This window comes from Phocoena phocoena, chromosome 19, assembly GCF_963924675.1.
Source record: "Phocoena phocoena chromosome 19, mPhoPho1.1, whole genome shotgun sequence".
NCBI classification, from domain to species: domain Eukaryota; kingdom Metazoa; phylum Chordata; class Mammalia; order Artiodactyla; family Phocoenidae; genus Phocoena; species Phocoena phocoena.
Window position 1 is genome coordinate 38,008,635 of NC_089237.1, and position 17,759 is coordinate 38,026,393.

General features: G+C 52.4%; 2 pseudogenes; both read left to right on the forward strand.

The window, feature by feature from the left end:
- Positions 1 to 7,376: 7,376 nt before the first annotated feature.
- Positions 7,377 to 11,800, forward strand: LOC136139112 (neuroligin-2-like; annotated as a pseudogene).
- A 3,497-nt stretch (positions 11,801 to 15,297) lies between these two features.
- Positions 15,298 to 16,680, forward strand: LOC136139115 (spermatid maturation protein 1-like; annotated as a pseudogene).
- Positions 16,681 to 17,759: the final 1,079 nt, after the last annotated feature.

Consider the following 17,759-nt stretch of genomic DNA (forward strand, 5'->3'; position numbering starts at 1 on the left):
CAATATTTGATCTTCTACTATTCACCTCAAGCAACTCTGCTGTACAAAAATGCAAACTTGAACAAGTTTTGTTTTGGAGGTGCTTTTTAAAAATTTTTGTAATACAGAGTAGAGTGGAGAAGCATTTACAGTTCAGAAAAACATTTCTTGTTTTAGTGAGTCCAAACACCATGCATGATAAAATCTCAGGGATGTCTGTGAAGGGATTTATAATCTAGTTCTAAAGCAAAATCTTTAGAAAAGATTTGCTCCTAAAAGCCTTTATAAAGTAAACTCCAGTTCATTTAACATACAATTTGATTTATAATTCTGCTGCCAACAAAGATGAAAAGTATAGTAATAAAAAATTTTATACAAGAGTCTGCTAAAGAGTCCAAGACCCACGGAGGCTAGGATTTGACAAAGGTCCATAGCAAAATAACAGCAATGCTGGAAAGAGAAACTGAGGTCTGATTACCAGATTTATATTTTTCCACTACCAGCTAAATACAAGGTTTAATTTCATTTTTCTCCAGGCCATGGGCAAGATAAAGGAAACAGTGCAAAGCCTGGGTAATTCACAACATGGATGATCAATTTCTGAATGAGAAGGCTGCCTGCATTTTATTTATTCTAAATGACATCTTCTCCTAATTCACTATCGCTGACATGCTATGCTAAGGTACTAGGAACACAAACAATGTCAACCTCTCCAGCTTTTCAGCATTGTATCTAACTAACAATTCTGGAGACACAGCATGCCTCCTTCAGCCACTTATAAATGTCAATAGCTTGATACTCCATAGTTAAAAACGTACAGCTATGGTCTGTGTTCTCCATTCAGCAACTGAATTCCACAAAGAGAGGGAAACTAGTAAAGTGCCTGTTTAGAGGCTTGAGCCTTTATCTCATCAACCTGTGCAGAAGTAAGTACACGTTACAAAAAGCAAACAGGCTAAGAGAACTTAAATAACCTTGTCTAAAAGCATGAAACTTGTGAGCAGAGCTCCAAGTGTGCTCCAGCCACAGAGGGCACACTTTCCTTGTTCTCTTCCTCAGTACGCTTTCCTCTGTCTGGAGTGCCTTCCCTACCCCTTTCAATCTGGAGAAAGTCTGTAGTTCTAAAACCTTGTTCAAATGTCACCTTCTCTGTTAAGTGGTCCCTAACTCCCTCAGTCATCCCCTCCTCTGACTCCCACAGCACTTTTTCCCACCACAGTACGCATCACACGCCAATTATTCACCCATTCACGTCCCCCACCTCCCGTCTCTCCCACCAGCCCCATTACGCAGAGCTCCTAAAGAACCAGGACTTCCTCTTACTGGCCTTTGCATCCATTACACTCAGAATGATGCCTGGGACTCAGAAGGCGGCTCAATAAGCGACAGTTTAATTCAGTCAGTGAACGACCCTCCCTACTAAAGCCTAAGCGCCTGGATTATACAAGCATCAGCACAGTTTATAAAGCCGACTTACCTCCAACATTTCACGTAGGTTAAGGACGTCCCTCAAAAGCATCTCTAAGCCCTCCGACCTCCAACTTCTAACTCATGGCATTCTGCATGGCACCCTGCGCAGGATCACCAATTCTTATACACGGTGTATCCTCAAAACGATAATAATAACAACAATAACAATACTACTGCTGATAATAATAATGATAACATCCAAACCCCACCAACTTCAGGAAAGACTGAGACGCCATCCTTCCGGGGAAACACAAGGCCGGATCCAGGGCTCAAACCAAAGCCTCAGGCAGGGGGTCCGCAGCCCGCTTTGGGAACCCCCCAAAACTCTTACGCCCTAGACTCTCAGGAGGCCTGCCCAGGCCTGCAGAGGCTGACCGCAGCCCACCCGCCGCCGTTCAGTCCCAGAGGTACCGGCTTGGGGCTTCCCACACTGCTCCACCTCGCTACCCCGCCGGCTGCCGTGGCAGCCCGATCCGGACGACCAGTCCCGCGACGGCCAGTGGACCAGGTGGGCAGCAGCCCTGAGGCTCGGCTGGTGCTAGGAGCAGCCAATCGGAGGGCTAGGCGAACGCCGGGGTTGGGGTGCGGAGAGCGGGCGGGAAGGCGCAGGCGTCTTTGCAGTCTCTTCTTGGCGTGGCGGGCTGCATGCTCAAAGTTGAAAGCAAGACCCTGAGTAGTCCCCGCTCGCCCTCCAATTCCCTGATCTCCGACCTTGGGGAGACTGACATCCGGAGTGGTTTTGCTGGTGCCTCGTTTCACAACTGGGGAAGGGCATTTGAGGCGGGCTGTAGAGTGTGTGTGTGCCCTGGCTTTCCAGGAAGAACTATCGATTCAGTGTTCCGACATTATCGTGCTTGCGCCGAATTCCCGCCTGAGGGCTAGGGGTTGGGGCGGACTTCGATGAATGTGTCCCTCTCTCCCCGACCAGGAGAAACTCATTGGCTTGTCAGGGCCTTGGACTCTTCCTGAATAAGCAAGAGGTGCCACTAAATATCAAAGAACTGCGAAAGAGAGCAAGAAAGTCTTCCTGGGAGAGGTGGCATTTGATCTGGGTTTTGAAAGATGCGTTGGATTTGGAGATCCTGGGAGAAAATAATTTAACTCCCGAATTAAATGAGAAAGCATAGGGGAGCTTACCAAATTTAGGTAAAGTTGAAACTGGTGTAGTGTTTTCCAAAATTCAGTGAGTTGGAAATACCAGGAGGAAACTTAACAACATAGATGTCCCCCAGTATCAAAACCAAACGACAAACTCCCACAATCCAGACTTACAGAATCATTAAGCTTGAATCTGGAGTTGGAACCCAGGCGTGTATATTTTTAATAAGTACCCCAGGGGAGATTCTGATTCACACCAAAGTTTCAGGACCAGTGTTAACATAAAGAAAGGGGGTGATAAGAGATTTGAAAGACAGGGCAAGACTTTGTTAAAGATAGTGGCTTGCTGGCTGTGTAGTTTAGACTACTCTGGAGAAAGTGGGAGATTTAAAGATTTCAGAGTCTGAGGAGATGGGTGATCACAGCTGAAAACTCAATATGCAACTGTGCTTTAAAAATAGATTGAAGGAAGGCAGAGTGAAAGAAGGGGAAGCTATTGCCAAGTGATTGCAATGGTCCAGGTGAGAGCTAGTAAGAAATGGAGAGGTGGCATATGAAGGACAGCAGGAGGAATGTGATGAGTGTCAGATAGGGATGGGGAGAAAGATATGAGGAAATAAATGGAGAAAAATGGAATGTCCTCTGTACCAGGCCTATGAAGGACCTCCATTGTACTTTAAGGATAGACTTTAGACAGTGAAGAGAACGGGCCTTTGCAAGTGCTGTTTCCTCTGCCTGGTTTTCCCCTTCCTTCTCCATCGTCCTTTCTCAACCTGGTGCATTCTTTTATTTTTATTTTTATTATTATTATTTCTCGGCACGCGGGCCTCTCACTGCTGTGGCCTCTCCCGTTGCGGAGCACAGGCTCCGGACGCGCAGGCTCAGCGGCCATGGCTCACGGGCCCAGCCGCTCCGTGGCATGCGGGATTTTCCCGGACCGGGGCACGAACCCGTGTTCCCTGCATTGGCAGGCGGACTCTCAACCACTGCGCCACCAGGGAAGCCCTCTTTCTTTTTTTTTTTTTTTTTTTTTTTAAGGTAAGTTTTTTTGCTTGTCTTTATGGAAATGAGGTTAGTCCTTTTTTATGTTTTTTATTTATTTTATTTTTGGCTGCATTGCCGTGCGCGGCCTTTCTAGTTGTGACGAGTGGGGGCTACTCTTTGTTACGGTGCGCGGGCTTCTCATTGCGGTGGCTTCTCTTGTTGTGGAGCACGGGCTCTAGGCGCGCAGGCTTCAGTAGTTGCAGCACGCGGGCTCAATAGTTGTGGCTTGCGGGCTCTAGAGCGCAGGCTCAGTAGTCGTGGCACACGGGCTTGGTTACTCCACGGCATGTGGGATCTTCCCGGACCAGGGCTCGAACCCATGTCCCCTGCATTGGCAGGCGTATTCTTAACCACTGCTCCAGCATGGAAGCCCTCAACTTGGTGCATTACTTGCAGGTTTCAGCTCACATACCATCTCATTTATGAAATCTTATCTTGTTCTCACAAGCATAGTCACTGTCACTCCTTAGAACACCCCAAGCACACTGTTCATATGTTTCTAACTCTCCAGAATGGCGCTAGAGTGTAGTGGTCGTGTATATGGACTATAGTATTTGCAAGCACCATAAACTCTCTGTTCCTCAGTTTCCCCATCTGTGAAAAGGGAATAATGACAGTACCTACCTCACAGAGCTGTTACGAGAACTGAATGAGAACAATGCGATAACACCTGGTGTTATCACATACGTTGTATTGCAATGAGTTCTTTAATATATGTGTTCCCCCTCTAGATTGTGAACAGGACATGTGTCTTATTCTTCTTGCTAACAGTAAAGGCTGCATGGCAGAATGATAGTAAATGGGTTTTGGAATCAGATAGATAGGAGTCCAAATCCCAGCTCTGCTACTTACTAGGTGTGTAATCTTCAACTTTACTTCCCTGAACTCAGTTTCTTCATTTATAAGATAGTGAAAATAATGCATGTCTTATAAGTTGTTACGAGGACAATTTGAGATCATCAAAGTTGCAGATCTGGCCCAAAGAAGGCAGTCACTAAATGGTGCAAATGATGGGTGGCCCCAGGACATAGTACCATGTTCAGAACACAGTAAATGCTTAGTAACTGATTATCGAATGAAAAGCTGACGTTATATGCCAGGCACCATGCTAACCTTTTTATATACATCATCGCACTTCATTCTCACAAGAACCATATGGAGAAGGCACTATTATTATCTCCACTTTACAAAGATGGAATGTGAGGTTTGGATTATCTTAACGAAGGCTTCTAAGCCAAAAAGTGCTAGAGCTAGGATTTCAAGGCCCTTGGTGCTTTAAAAAACAGCTGACTGAATGAGAGAATGAATGAAAGGAGACTCACCCAGAGTCAGGTGGTGGCGTGGTAGAACCAGCACTGTTACTCTTGGTCACCATGCTATCTAGTCTGCTATTCTAGCCGAATCATCTTGACAAATGAATTGAGAGTGAGATGGACGCTGGTATTTGGCAGTTTGTGTCTACTGACCAGGAAAGCTGTGCTATACCTATCTCGGCTGATAAATTGAAATGCTCAGTGAATAAACACAAATAAATTGGGAGCTCTAGTTCTTAGCCAACTGTCAGCAGTGTGTCCAGATCATTTTCCCAAGACCTAGAAAAAAACCACTGTACAAGCTACTCATCTCAAGTTGCTTTGTGGTATCAGAGCCAGAATGTGAGCTCCTCGCTGGCCTGATAACATACAATTCATAGCCAGAGGACTTAACTAAGGAACTCTGAAGAAGGAAGAGAAACCCTCTTTGCTCATCTTTCACATTATCCTTCCTTCTCCTGATTTGGTCCCTAATAGTGCATTAAAGAATAAGAAGGAGAACACAATACAGTTCCTAGCTCTTCTGCCCAAGAAATGTCCTTCCTGTTGATTGGGAAGGAAAAAGGAGGTACTTAGGTAGATTTCAGATTTTGAAGACTCCGAAGCAATCCAGAATCCCAAACTTGAAAGGCAGTGGAAGGAGTAGGGGCATTTGTATTAAACAGACCTGGCTGTGCATGCCATCTCTTCCACTTAACTGGCCATGTAATCTCAGGTTCCGTATCGTGTGCCACACTCCCAGCTTGGTCCCTTGTGCCCAAATGCATATGTCCAGTAAATGACGGTCCTTTTTAATCTTTCTAAAAGTAAGTGATATCAGAAGGATTTCAGTGTGAGAGTGAAGCTGAGAATTAAGGTACGTAGTAGAACTAAAAATGAGACTGGGGACTTCCCTGGCGGTCCAGTAGTTGAGACTGTGCTTCCACTGCAGGGGGCGCGGGTTCGATCCCTGGTTGGGGAACTAGGATCCCAAATGCTGCGTGGCACACCAATAAATTTTAAAATGAAATAAAAGTGAGACTGAATTTGGAAATGACGTGAGTGAAAAAGGGTTAAAGTTGAAGCTGAGAGCAGACGTCTGCAGTTTACTATGTTGCTGTGCTGATTATTCGTCATGGTATGTATTCTGCCTCCTATCCTGGAAATAACTTTTGAGCCAGACAGGTACAAAGTGTCATGCCAACAAAGCAGAACTCCATAGGAAGAGTAACCTCAGTTAAAAAAAAAAAAAAAAAAAACCCCGAGGGGGTATTCAGAAACCTATTTCAGAATGCCATTTCAGCATAAGCAAATTGGAGTAGAAACAAAGAGTTGTTTGATGGTTTGAGTTACTCGAGAGAAGTATGTTAGTTTCCTGTGGCTGCAGTAACAAATTGCCACAACTTTGGTTGTTTAAAACAATAACATTTTATTCTCTCACAGCCAGAAGTTTGACATACGAGGGCAGAAATCAAGGTGTTAGCATGGGCTGTGCTCCTCTCAGATGCTCCAGGGGAGAATCCATTTTGTGCCTCTTCCAGCTTCCTGTGCCTGCCGGCATTCCCTCACTTGCGGCCACATCACTCCGATCTCTGCCTCTGTGGTCACATTGCCCCCTCCTCTTTTGTAGGTATCAAATCTCTCTCTACCTCATTCTTTTTTTTTTTAAGATTTTTTTTTGATGTGGACCACTTTTTCAAGTCTTTATTGAATTTGTTACAATATTGCTTCTGTTTTATGTTTTTGGTTTTTTGGCCACGAGGCATGTGGGGTCTTAGCTCCCTGACCAGGGATCGAACCCACACCCCCTGCACTGGAAGGCAAAGTCTTAACCACTGGACCGCCAGGGAAGTCCCTCTACTGAATTCTTATGAGAACACTTGTGATTGGATTTAGGACCCACATGGATAATCCAGAATAATTTCCTCGTCTCAACATCCTTTCTTAATCACATCTGCAAAGACCCTTTGTCCTTGTAAGTTAACGTTCATAGGTTCATCATCATCATCATCATCAATAATTGCTGGCCAATATTCACTTGTTCCAGTTTAACCAACATCCCCCAAAGAGATAACTGTCTCTTACCTGTTTATTTTTTTCACTTGTTTTTTTTACTTAATTTAATTAATTTAATTAATTTAATTTTAATCTCCCCTTTCTGACTCCCCCTCCCCCCTCGCTGGGAGTGGAGGTGCAGGGTGGGGAGGAGCAGGGAGGAGTGAGGACATTTAGGACAGGACCTCGGAGGGAAGGAGACCAGCCTGAACTGTTGGAAGGCCACTGGAGGTTCCGGAACAAAGGGAAGAATAGGATTGGGGGAGGACACAGAGAGGGCACTGCCTACCTAGGAGCTCCTGGCCAAAGTCAGGTGGAAGGAGGTGTCATAGAAGGTCCTAAGAGACAGGAGGCAGGAAGCTGTCTGTGGGGGGATGGAGGGGAGTGTCTCAGTGACCTGTTGGTTGACCTTCTGCCAGGAGGGAAGTTCCTAGCGGCATGAGGGAGGCGGGCAGAGGCACTGGGAACCAGCTGTGGAGGCCCAGGCCTGGATCTTATTTGCCCGAGTGCCCAGGCTGGTCAGAGATTGCAGGTGTCAAGAAAGAGGAGGGCCTGGAGGCCAGGGGTGACGCCAGCACAGGCACTGTGGTTGCATCGTGGAGGAGCTGCAGGGGCAGGGACCCTGGCAAGCCCTCTCAGACTCCCACCCTCTGCCAGAATTACCGCTCAAGGGGCCTTCTACATATGGGAGTGATCATGGGATCCTTTGGGGACATGGCAAGAGAAGGGTCCAGAGCTCAGGACTTAGGCCAGTTTGGGGGGTCCGAGACTAGAGCTGCACCCTGGCTTCATTAGGCAGGCTCTTTCCCACCCTGCCGCCTCCGGCCACAGTAATTAAGCTGGGGGTTGCCATGGTAACTGGGGAGGAGACCAAGCCCCCAGGGACCCTAGGGCCTGGCACCCCCTCACCCACAGAACAGGCTACCATGTGGAGCTGAGGCCCACGGCCTGAGTCGAAGGCAACGCCAAGACCCTCCCAGGATCTCTAGCTCCAGTGGCAGCCTTGGGAGCTCGCTCTTCCTAGGAGCAGGAAGGAGATTTGCTGTGTGTGTGTGGGGAGGGGTTCCCCTGGGTCCAGCAGATGCCCTGAGGAGGGCCAGCCCCCAGCCCTGCCTCTGCTAGGCTTCTTGGAAGGTCTGCCAGGCATGGGGAGAAGTGCTGTAGGGCACACGGGCAGGAGGTGGGGAGGGATCTTCCGCCAGGGCTAGCTGGGGAGGGAGGGAGGGGAATCCGGTCTTGCCCCCCAGGGATGGGAGTGACATGTCTCCTGAGCTCAGGGCTGGAACTCAGCAGACCTGGGAGCCGGGCAGTGCTGCTTCTGGTCTGACTGTGTCCTTGTCCCCCACCCCCACCCCGGCCCACCTACCCGCCCCCTCCCCACGCAGATATCCGGGACTCCGGGAAGAAGCCGATGGTGCTGTTTCTGCATGGTGGCTCCTACATGGAGGGCACAGGGAACATGTAGGATGGCTCTGTCCTGGCCACCTACGGCAACGTCATTGTAGCCACACTCAACTACCGGCTTGGGGTGCCTGGTGAGGGTGGGTAGCCAACTCTAGGGGCTGGAGTCTGGGAGGAGGGCCTGCTGGCAGGGTTCCTCTAAACCCAGCAGGAGCAGAATGGCTTCTGGGTTGGACTGAGCTGCCCAGAAAGAGGGCAAGCGTGCTGTGACACCCCCAGGAAGCCCCCTTTCTTCCTCTACCCCCAGGTTTTCTCAGCACTGGGGACCAGGCTGCAAAAGGCAACTACGGGCTCGTGGACCAGATCCAGGCCCTGCGCTGGCTCAGTGAGAACATTGCCCACTTTGGGGGCGACCCCGAGCACATCACCGTCTTCGGATCTGGGGCAGGGGTCTCCTGTGTCAATCTTCTGATCCTCTCCCACCATTCGGAAGGTACCAGCCACCTCCTCAGCCTGTCCCTCTTGTCCCCTTTCTCACACCCCCAACCCCACCAGGGCCCCTTTCTCCTCCCTCAGGCTGATACAGCCCAGCCTAAAGCCTGCCTGTCCCACCAGGGCTGTTCCAGAAGGCCATCACCCAGAGTGGCACTGCTATTTCTAGCTGGTCTGTCAACTACCAGCCGCTCAAGTACACGCGGCTGCTGGCGGCCAAGGTGGGCTGTGACTGGGAGGACAGCGCCGAGGCTGTGGAGTGTCTGTGCCGGAAGCCTTCTCGGGAGCTGGTGGGCCAGGATGTACAGCCCGCCCAGTATGGGGGTGGGAGAGGGCCAGGTCCAGGCCTCCATTCTCCTTGCTGGTTCCAAGGAGGTTGAGGGTGAGAGGTGCCCACAGGCAACAAGCATTCCATTTAGCCAGGAGAGGTGGACTTCAAGGCCCTCCCGGGGCCCTGCCTTCTCCCAGTAGCCTTCCCTAGGTGGAGGTGCCTAAAGAGAGCCAGTGTGCACGAGGCTCCATGAAGTGCTTGAGGGAGGACTTCCTCCTGAGAGGTCAAGTACCCTGAAGGGCTCAGAAGGTTTTAGCTAGGGGACTCTGAGCAGAGGACTCAGCAAGCTGTGAGCTGAGAGGAGGCCGGTGAACAGGTGATGTGACCTTGACCCCTTCTCCCCAGCTACCATATCGCCTTTGGGCCCGTGGTGGACGGTGACATAGTCCCTGATGACCCTCAGATCCTCATGCAGCAGGGAGAATTCCTCACCTACGACATGCTCATCGGTGTCAACCAGGGAGAGGCCTCAAGTTCGTGGAGGACTCGGCGGACAGCGAGGACGGTGTGTCCGCCAGAGCCTTCGACTTCACCGTCTCCACCTTTGTGGACAACCTGTATGGCTACCCAGAGGGCAAGGATGTGCTGCGGGAGACCATCAAGTTTATGTACACGGACTGGGCCGACAGGGACAATGGCGAGATGCGGCGCAAGACCCAGCTGGCGCTCTTTACCGGCCACCAGTGGGTGGCACCGGCTGTGGCCACCGCCAAGTTGCACGCTGACTACCAGTCCCCTGTCTACTTTTACACCTTCTACCACCACTGCCAAGCTGAGGGCCAGCCCGAGTGGGCAGATGCAGCGCACGGGGCACGTAGCTGCCCTACGTCTTTGGTGTGCCCATGGTGGGTGCCACCGACCTCTTCCCCTGCAACTTCTCCAAGAATGATGTCATGCTCAGAGCCGTGGTCATGACCTACTGGACCAACTTCGCCAAGACCGGGTGAGGGCCAGAGGGGCTGGGTCGGGCATCCCTGCAGGTCAGGGCACACACCGCCTCCGTCCTCCGCCCCTTCTCTCCCTCTCCTTCATATGGCCATCATTCCTCCATCAAGGCACTCTTGCCTTCTCGACTCAGACTCCTGCCGGACAGCTCTTCTGTGTGTGTTGAAGACTCAGAAGAGTTGGACAGAGAGGTCCCTGTCTTTTCTGGGGGGCGGGCTCACTTGGTGCCTTTGGCTCCGTGTCTGTCTCTCCTTCCCTCCCTTGCCCACCCAGCTCTCTCCTTCTCCTCCCAGAGCTCGGCCCGCTGTCTGAGTGCTCTCATCTGTGTATCTGAGTGTCTGTGAGGGTTTGTGTCTGTCTGTCTATTGCTGTCTCTGCCCCTCTCTCTTGAAATCTATTGATATCTCTGCTTGCTTTGATCTGGTTACTCTGTACTCGCTGGTTTCCCCCTGGCTGTCTCTCATGTCCTTTTGTGTCTCTGTTTCCATATGTCTCTATCTCATTCATTCTCAGACTCTGCCTCTGTCACTGGTGGTCTGTCTCTTCCCTCTCTGCCCCTCTGTCCTCATCTCAGACTGTCTCTGGCAGTCTGGCTTCATCCCTATTTGTCTGTCTGTCCGTCCGTCTCTGGCAGTTTCTCTGTCTCTTTATATCCGTCTCTGTCTCTCTTCCCGTCTCCCCAGCTCTCTGCATCTCTGTCCATCTCTCTCCCCATTCCTCCCATAGCACGCCCCCACCCCTGCCTTTCATGGGAGCCTCACCCTTACTCCTCCTTTCCCTGCCGCGCTGTGTCCACAGCGACCCCAACCAGACGGTGCCACAGGACACCAAGTTCATCCACACCAAGCGCAACCGCTTCGAGGAGGTGGTGTGGAGCAAGTTCAACAGCAAGGAGAAGCAGTACCTGCACATCGGCTTGAAGCCGCGCGTGCGCGCCAACTACCGCGCCAACAAGGTGGCCTTCTGGCTGGAGCTCGTGCCACACCTGCGCAACCTGCACACGGAGCTCTTCACCACCAGCACGCGCCTCCCTCCCTACGCCACGCGCCGGCCGCCGCGCCCGCCCCCTGGTGTCCCCGGCACTCGCCGCCCCCCCCCGCCTCCGGCCACCCTGCCGCCCGAGCCCAAGCCCGAGCCGGGCCCCCGGGCCTACGACCGCTTCCCCGGGGACTCCCGAGACTACTCCACGGAGCTCAGCGTCACCGTGGCCGTGGGCGCCTCCCTCCTCTTCCTCAGCATCCTTGCCTTCGCCGCCCTCTACTACAAGCGGGACCGGCGGCAGGAACTGCGGTGAAGGCGGCTCAGCCTCCCCCCCACCCCCGCCCCCGCCCCGGCGGCTCGGGCACCGGCGTGCCCGGCGGGGGCACCCTGCTCCCTGCTGCCGGCCGTGAGCTGCCACCCGAGGAGGAGCTGGTGTCGCTGCAGCTGAAGCGGGGCGGGGACGTCGGGGCGGAACCTGCGGAGGCCCTGCGCCCGCCTGCCCGCCCGACTACACCCTGGCCCTGCGCCGGGCGCCGGACGATTTGCCACTCTTGGCCCCCGGGGCCCTGACCCTGCTGCCCTGCGGCCTGGGGCCACCCCCTCCCCGCCGTCCCCCTCCCTCCATCCCTTTGGGCCCTTCCCCCCGCCTCCCCCCACCGCTACCAGCCACAACAACACGCTCCCCCATCCTCACTCCACCACTCGGGTATAGGGGGCGGCTCGGGGAGGCCCCCCTCCCCGGCCCTCCCGGCCAGCTCAGAAGGCAGGGAGGAGGACATGGCAACAGGCTTTTGTCGTGTGGAGCTGTGACACATCGAGGAGCTTTAGGTGGACATGGGTTTCCTCGCTGGGATGTGTGCGCTTCTCCCGCGCGGAGTGGCCCGTTCTCTTCTCTGGACCCGGGCCTTTGAACAACTAGGGGGGTGTTTTTTCCCCTCCGTCGTCTGGACACCCGTCTTCGGTGTGTGGAGACGTGGAAGTATTTTCCCACGTGGAGGTGTGCTTTCTCACGAGGGGGTGAGAAACCATGTGCAGGGTGAGGTTTTTTTTTGCCGCCCTGGACACATGTTGGCTCCCTCAAAGAATTTCTGTGGGGATTTGTGCCCCCACCTCCTCCCTCCTCCCACCCCCTGGAGACCCTGGAAGTGGTGTGTTCTCAAACAGCGACCTTTGGCCACCGGATGACGCAGGGCGGTGCCTGGGAAGTATCGAGGAAATCACAGCCCCCCTGCCCTGCCCCCAGCCCTCTCGCCCTAGCGAAGCATGTGTATCCCCCGGGGCACAAGTGAGGTGAAGCACGGTCTCCCCCGGGCAGACCTCGCCTTTCACAGATGACAGACACACATTCTCTGCCACGGGGAAGAGAGGAGATCTTGCATCCCTGTGCTGCCTGGGAACTTGTCTTCCCCTGGGTCCAGGATGCATTTCTGAGTGGAAACATGTTCTTGCATGTGGATGTACGTTTTCCCATGCAGACGGCCCCTTTCTCTGCAGCACTGCCCTGCATCTTAGGGCCTCAGGCCCAGCACTTAACTTCTCACACAGCAGGTGTGAAAGGACTTCAAACTGACAGAAGCTGAGGGGGAGGGACAAACCCTGAGGAGTTGAACAGACCCTAAGCTCTGCCCTTCCTTTCCCTAGAGCTCGTGGGGTGGGGGGCTGCGTGGCACCTGCCACCCACAGAGGCCGTGCATGTTTGACCAAAGCCCTCACCGCGGTCTGAGGGCAGCCCTTCTTCCCTCAGTCCTCAGACCGTCGCTCATCCGTGCCAAACTGCTGAGGTGGGTTTGAGGGGCGAAGACCCCCCAAAACGTGCCAAGGATTCCTCAGCCCTGGGCCAGGGCAGGTAGGATACAGGAGAGGGGGAGGTGGCAGCTAAAGGTGTCCCGCCTGCGTCCCTCTTCTCGCCATGTCTCATCCCTCCCTCTCTGCCCCCGTTTTCCCTCCCCCCTTCACTGTCCCCCTCTGAAGACATCCCTTCCTGGTCTCAAGCCAGCTTCTCCCTCAGCTGCCCACCCCCTCCTTTGACCTGCCCCCTCTCCCCTGCGCCCCCAGGGCTGAAGGAAAGGAGCAGTGGAGGGGGGAGGGGAGGAGAGCAGGGGAGAAAGTCTTCCCCGGACAGGTTGGGGGAGAGAACGGGGTCAGCTGTACTGAGGAACAGATGGAGGGGGCAGTGGGGGACGGCGCTTGGGCAGACACCAGCAGGAAGAATTTGATTTGAAAGGATGTGTGTAAGGTGACTGCCCAAAGAGAAACGGTTTGGGCCTCTGGGGAAAGGAACAATGTCGGGAAGGGTTTCAAGGGACACCAGCCGAGAAGGAGCCAATCCTCGTCTGCTGGCATTTTGTGGGTTCATTAGTGCCAAATTTGAATAGGGGGTGGAGTGCTGTCTTCCACTGACCCCCAAATCCCCGGTCTTGGCTCCTCAGAACTTTGCCTCCTGACTGTCCCTTCTGCCCCCACCTCCACCCATGGAAACTTAGTTCTATTCCCACCCCTTCCCCTGCCTGGTCTAGCTCCTTTCCAAACAGCCCTGCCTTCTAAATGCTAGGGACCTGGGCCCTGAACCCTGTAGACAGATGCCCCCCAAACTGGGGCATGGGAGTGGGGCTGGGGGAACCCATGATTCAGCCACAGACTCCAATGCCCAGCCCCTGTCCCCAGAACAATTCCTTGACAATCCCATGTCCCCACCCCAACCCTTCGCGGCTCTGTACACATTTTTAAACCTGGCGAAAGATGAAGAGAATATTGTAAATTGTCGGAGTCCAGCTCCAACGAGTCCAGGTAAACCTGAGGGATGGACGGCGTCGGCGAAGGAAACAAGACCTGACACCCTTTGTAGATGTCAGCACGTCAAGCACAAATTTATTTTTCAGAGCGGGTATTTATATATAGGCAGGTTTCATCATCATGTACAAAATCAAAACATCTCAACATGTTCTAACCTCAAAATATTTTTGTCAGTTTTCTGAAAATGTCCACAGTTTCTAGATGTACTAACAAGATAATTCCCCAAGTTCTCATTAGTTGCAGGTTATTTTCTAATAGTTAAGCCAAGCTATTATGTAAGTCTTTAATACAGAAGTGCAATCTTCGTGTTCTTTCTGCATGGGCAAGTTTTTTTTTTTTTTAACATCTTTATTGGGGTATAATTGCTTTACAATGGTGTGTTAGTTTCTGCTTTATAACAAAGTGAATCAGTTATACATATACCTATGTTCCCACATCTCTTCCCTCTTGCGTCTCCCTCCCTCCCTCCCACCCCTCCAGGCGGTCACAAAGCACAGAGCTGATCTCCCTGTGCTATGCGGCTGCTTCCCACTAGCCATCTACCTTACGTTTGGTAGTGTATATATGTCCCTGCCTCTCTCTCGCTTTGTCACAGCTCACCCTTCCCCCTCCCCATATCCTCAAGTCCATTCTCCAGTAGGTCTGTGTCTTTATTCCTCTCTTACCCCTAGGTTCTTCATGACATTTTTTTTTCTTAAATGCATGGGCAAGTTTTTTGAACAGTGCCTTAAAAATATTTACGATATATCCTACAGTTCCTGTGTACCTGACTCCACTAGTAGCACTTACAATACCTCCTACGCTCCTGTTTATCACCTGGCAATTGTTGCCAGAGTATTAACCTTTCTTTATAGTGGACCCATATGAAAGCAAAATCATCAACAACCCCTTTGTAGGGCCACTGTTGTTCAATTGGGGGTGTTTTCCATAGGAACATCCCTATATTTCCATTTGTGTATTGCATTCCCAGTTTCCTGGGGCCGAAATAGGTACTTTCCATTTTGTAATAACAATAGTAGCGGGGGTAGTAGTTTTTCTCATTTTCCTAACCCTGGGCGCAAATCCCCCTTGTGCTGTTTCCATATATAAGCTTAACACAACCAAACAAATCAATAGAGATGTAGTCCACCGTCCTGGCACAGTGCTGCTTTGCAGTCCTGCCTTTGATTGCATCATGACTTTGTCACTGCGCAGGGACTCCAGGATGGAATATTGTAAATATAAAAGTTGAACTGTTGGTTTTGCCTGCTGTTATGTTGGGTGGTAGGGGTGGGGCTCTGAAGAAACAAACCCTGGAGAAGTGACTCTGCCAGTGAGGGAGGAGGAGGGGGTCCGAGCCCACAGCCCTTTCCAGTGAACAGCTCTGAGGTCAGAGAGAAACGGGGAGTGAGTGCTGGGGTGAGATGGTCATTGGTAATGGGGTTGTTCGGGGAGTTAAGATCAGGACCAGTGTTTGTGCAGAGGTCAGAGCCTGGCGTAGAGGACCAGGCAGGGGCTGATGGGGACAGACACCAAACAGGCCAGAGGGCCTATGGGCTGGTGCAGGTGGCTGGCTACAGGAGAGACATGCAAGGTGAAGGGTTTGGCCTCTGCTAAGCCCTGGCCCAGGCTGGAGGGTCAAACACAGGCCCAGGACTCTCCCTCTTGGCACACTGTGAGAGAGAGCCCCACATCATTGTGACCCGCTTACCCCCAGGAGCCTCTGGAACAGGAAGGCGGCCGGTAGTACTGTGGGCACAGTAGGTTGGGGCCCTAGGGACCCCCATGGCCACGGCCACTCAGTCACTGTGTCCTCCCCCACCTAGCTCTGGCGCAGACTCCGTGGCTTCTTACACCAAGTGTTTCGTGTTATTTGTGAGAAAGGTAAGTGGAGGATGGGGAGGTTGGGGAATAGGAAAGGCAGAAACCAGGTGTTCTAGCCCTGACCTTAAGTTGGCCCCTCCCCCTCCCGCTCTCCCTGCTCAGACACCATAACTATGCAGCTTCTCTTCCTGCAACCTGCCTCTCCATCCCTGGAGGAGCCAGGCTCCCCACCTGTCCCCGATCCACAGCCTCTCACCTGTCCCCGATCCACAGAAGCTTCTAAGTTATGCTCACCTGGGAAGCAAACCCAGCCCCCGAAGCAGAGCACCCCTGCAGTCTGCCTTCGGTGCACCATGGACCCTGTGAAAATGATCGTGTCCCCCCCACCCACTCGCCACCATCGCCTTCGAGACACTTCAGTACGCCACACCCACCGCCCTGTAGCCTGGGCCCCTGACAACTGACAGCGAGGACGAGAAGCCCCCACGACAGCACACAACAATCTGCTCCCACAACTGGAATTTCCCCAAGGACTGGGAAGGCTTTCAGTCCACCCAGGGGTTCTGGACTCCCTGGGCCCAGGATGCTGTGGAGCCACCTACCCAGACCATCTGCTTCCAGCAAACTGTAGAGGGAAGGCCGCTCAAAAGAGAGGCAGTCAGAGCTGGGCCTACAGGCCTACGCGTACCCTGTGAACCCCCGCCCCACAGCCCTCAGGCCCTGAGCCACAAGAACGGTTGGGGGGTGCCCCAAGCAGAACAGGAGCAGTGCCCGCCAGCCCAGCCACCCATCCTGGGCCCGGCCCACGTCGCAGACATCCCCTGGCGCCACTCCTCAGGGCGCGTAGCCTATAATGCCAGAGACGTGAGACGGCAGCTGCGGGAGCTGACCAGGGAGGTGGAGGCCCTGTCCCACTGTTACCTCCCGGTCTCTGGATCCAGCACGGCTGAGGGGACGGAAAAGGCCTAGGTATACCGTTCCTTGACAGAGAGGTGACTGGGAGAAGAATAAAAAGAAGAAAGGAGGTGGTTTGTGGTGGTGTGCGGGGTGCCAGGGCCCACACAGCCACAGGGAATTCCCGGGATGTCCAGTGATTAGGACTACACGCTTTCATTGCTGACGGCCCCAGTTCAATCCCTGGTCGGGGAACTAAGATCCTGCAAACCACACTGCATGTCCAAAAAGAAAAAAAAAGAGAGAAAGAAATAGAAACAGCCAGTGGGCATTTTCCATCAAGACTCCAAACACATAGCAGGTGCTCAATATAGACCCACTTAATGGAATCAGCTTAAAGTGATCGATAACGTTAGTCAAATGAAAATGAACAGAGAAGCAGGGTGATTCATAAAAGGACTATCTGCTCACATTCCAGGAACCCAGCTGGTATGGAAAGTGAAGTGTATATTCCTCTATATCTGTTGAGATGTTCATTGTGCAAACAAAATGACTTGAGGATCGCCAGGTACCAATTTCAGAAACCTCAGGAATGAACCCCAGCAATGATCCCAGGACTGCCTACACAAGAACGCAGGCCTTACCCGAGACCCAGGTCTCCCCAAGAACCCAGGCCTTGCTCAAGATCCAGGCCTCCACAAGCTTCTGGGCCTTACCCAAGACCCTTACCTCTGCAAGAATCCAAGCCTTTCCCATGACTCTGACCTTCAGAAGAATCCAGTCATTACCCAAGATTCTGGCTCCCAGAACAGCTTAGGTTCTACTCAAGACAGACATTTCTTTACACGCCCATACCTCACCCAGCCCTCTGGTCTCCACAAAAACACACCATTTCTCCAAACTTCTGACATTCAGAGGAGCTCAGGCTTTATGCATGATTCTGGAGTCTATAGGAATCTGGAACGAAAGCAAGAGACTGTATTCTATAAAAGTCAAGAGCTCTCCCAAAAAACTGGCTTCCATAATAGCCCACACCCTTCTCAACATTCTGGATGTGACAAGAGTACAGGTAACGCCCAAGATTCAGGAATCTCTAGGAGTCCAGACTTTACCCAAGTTCTAGGCCAGAGAAGTGTCCATACCTTGCCCAAGACTCTGGAGTCAACAAGAGTTCAGGCCTT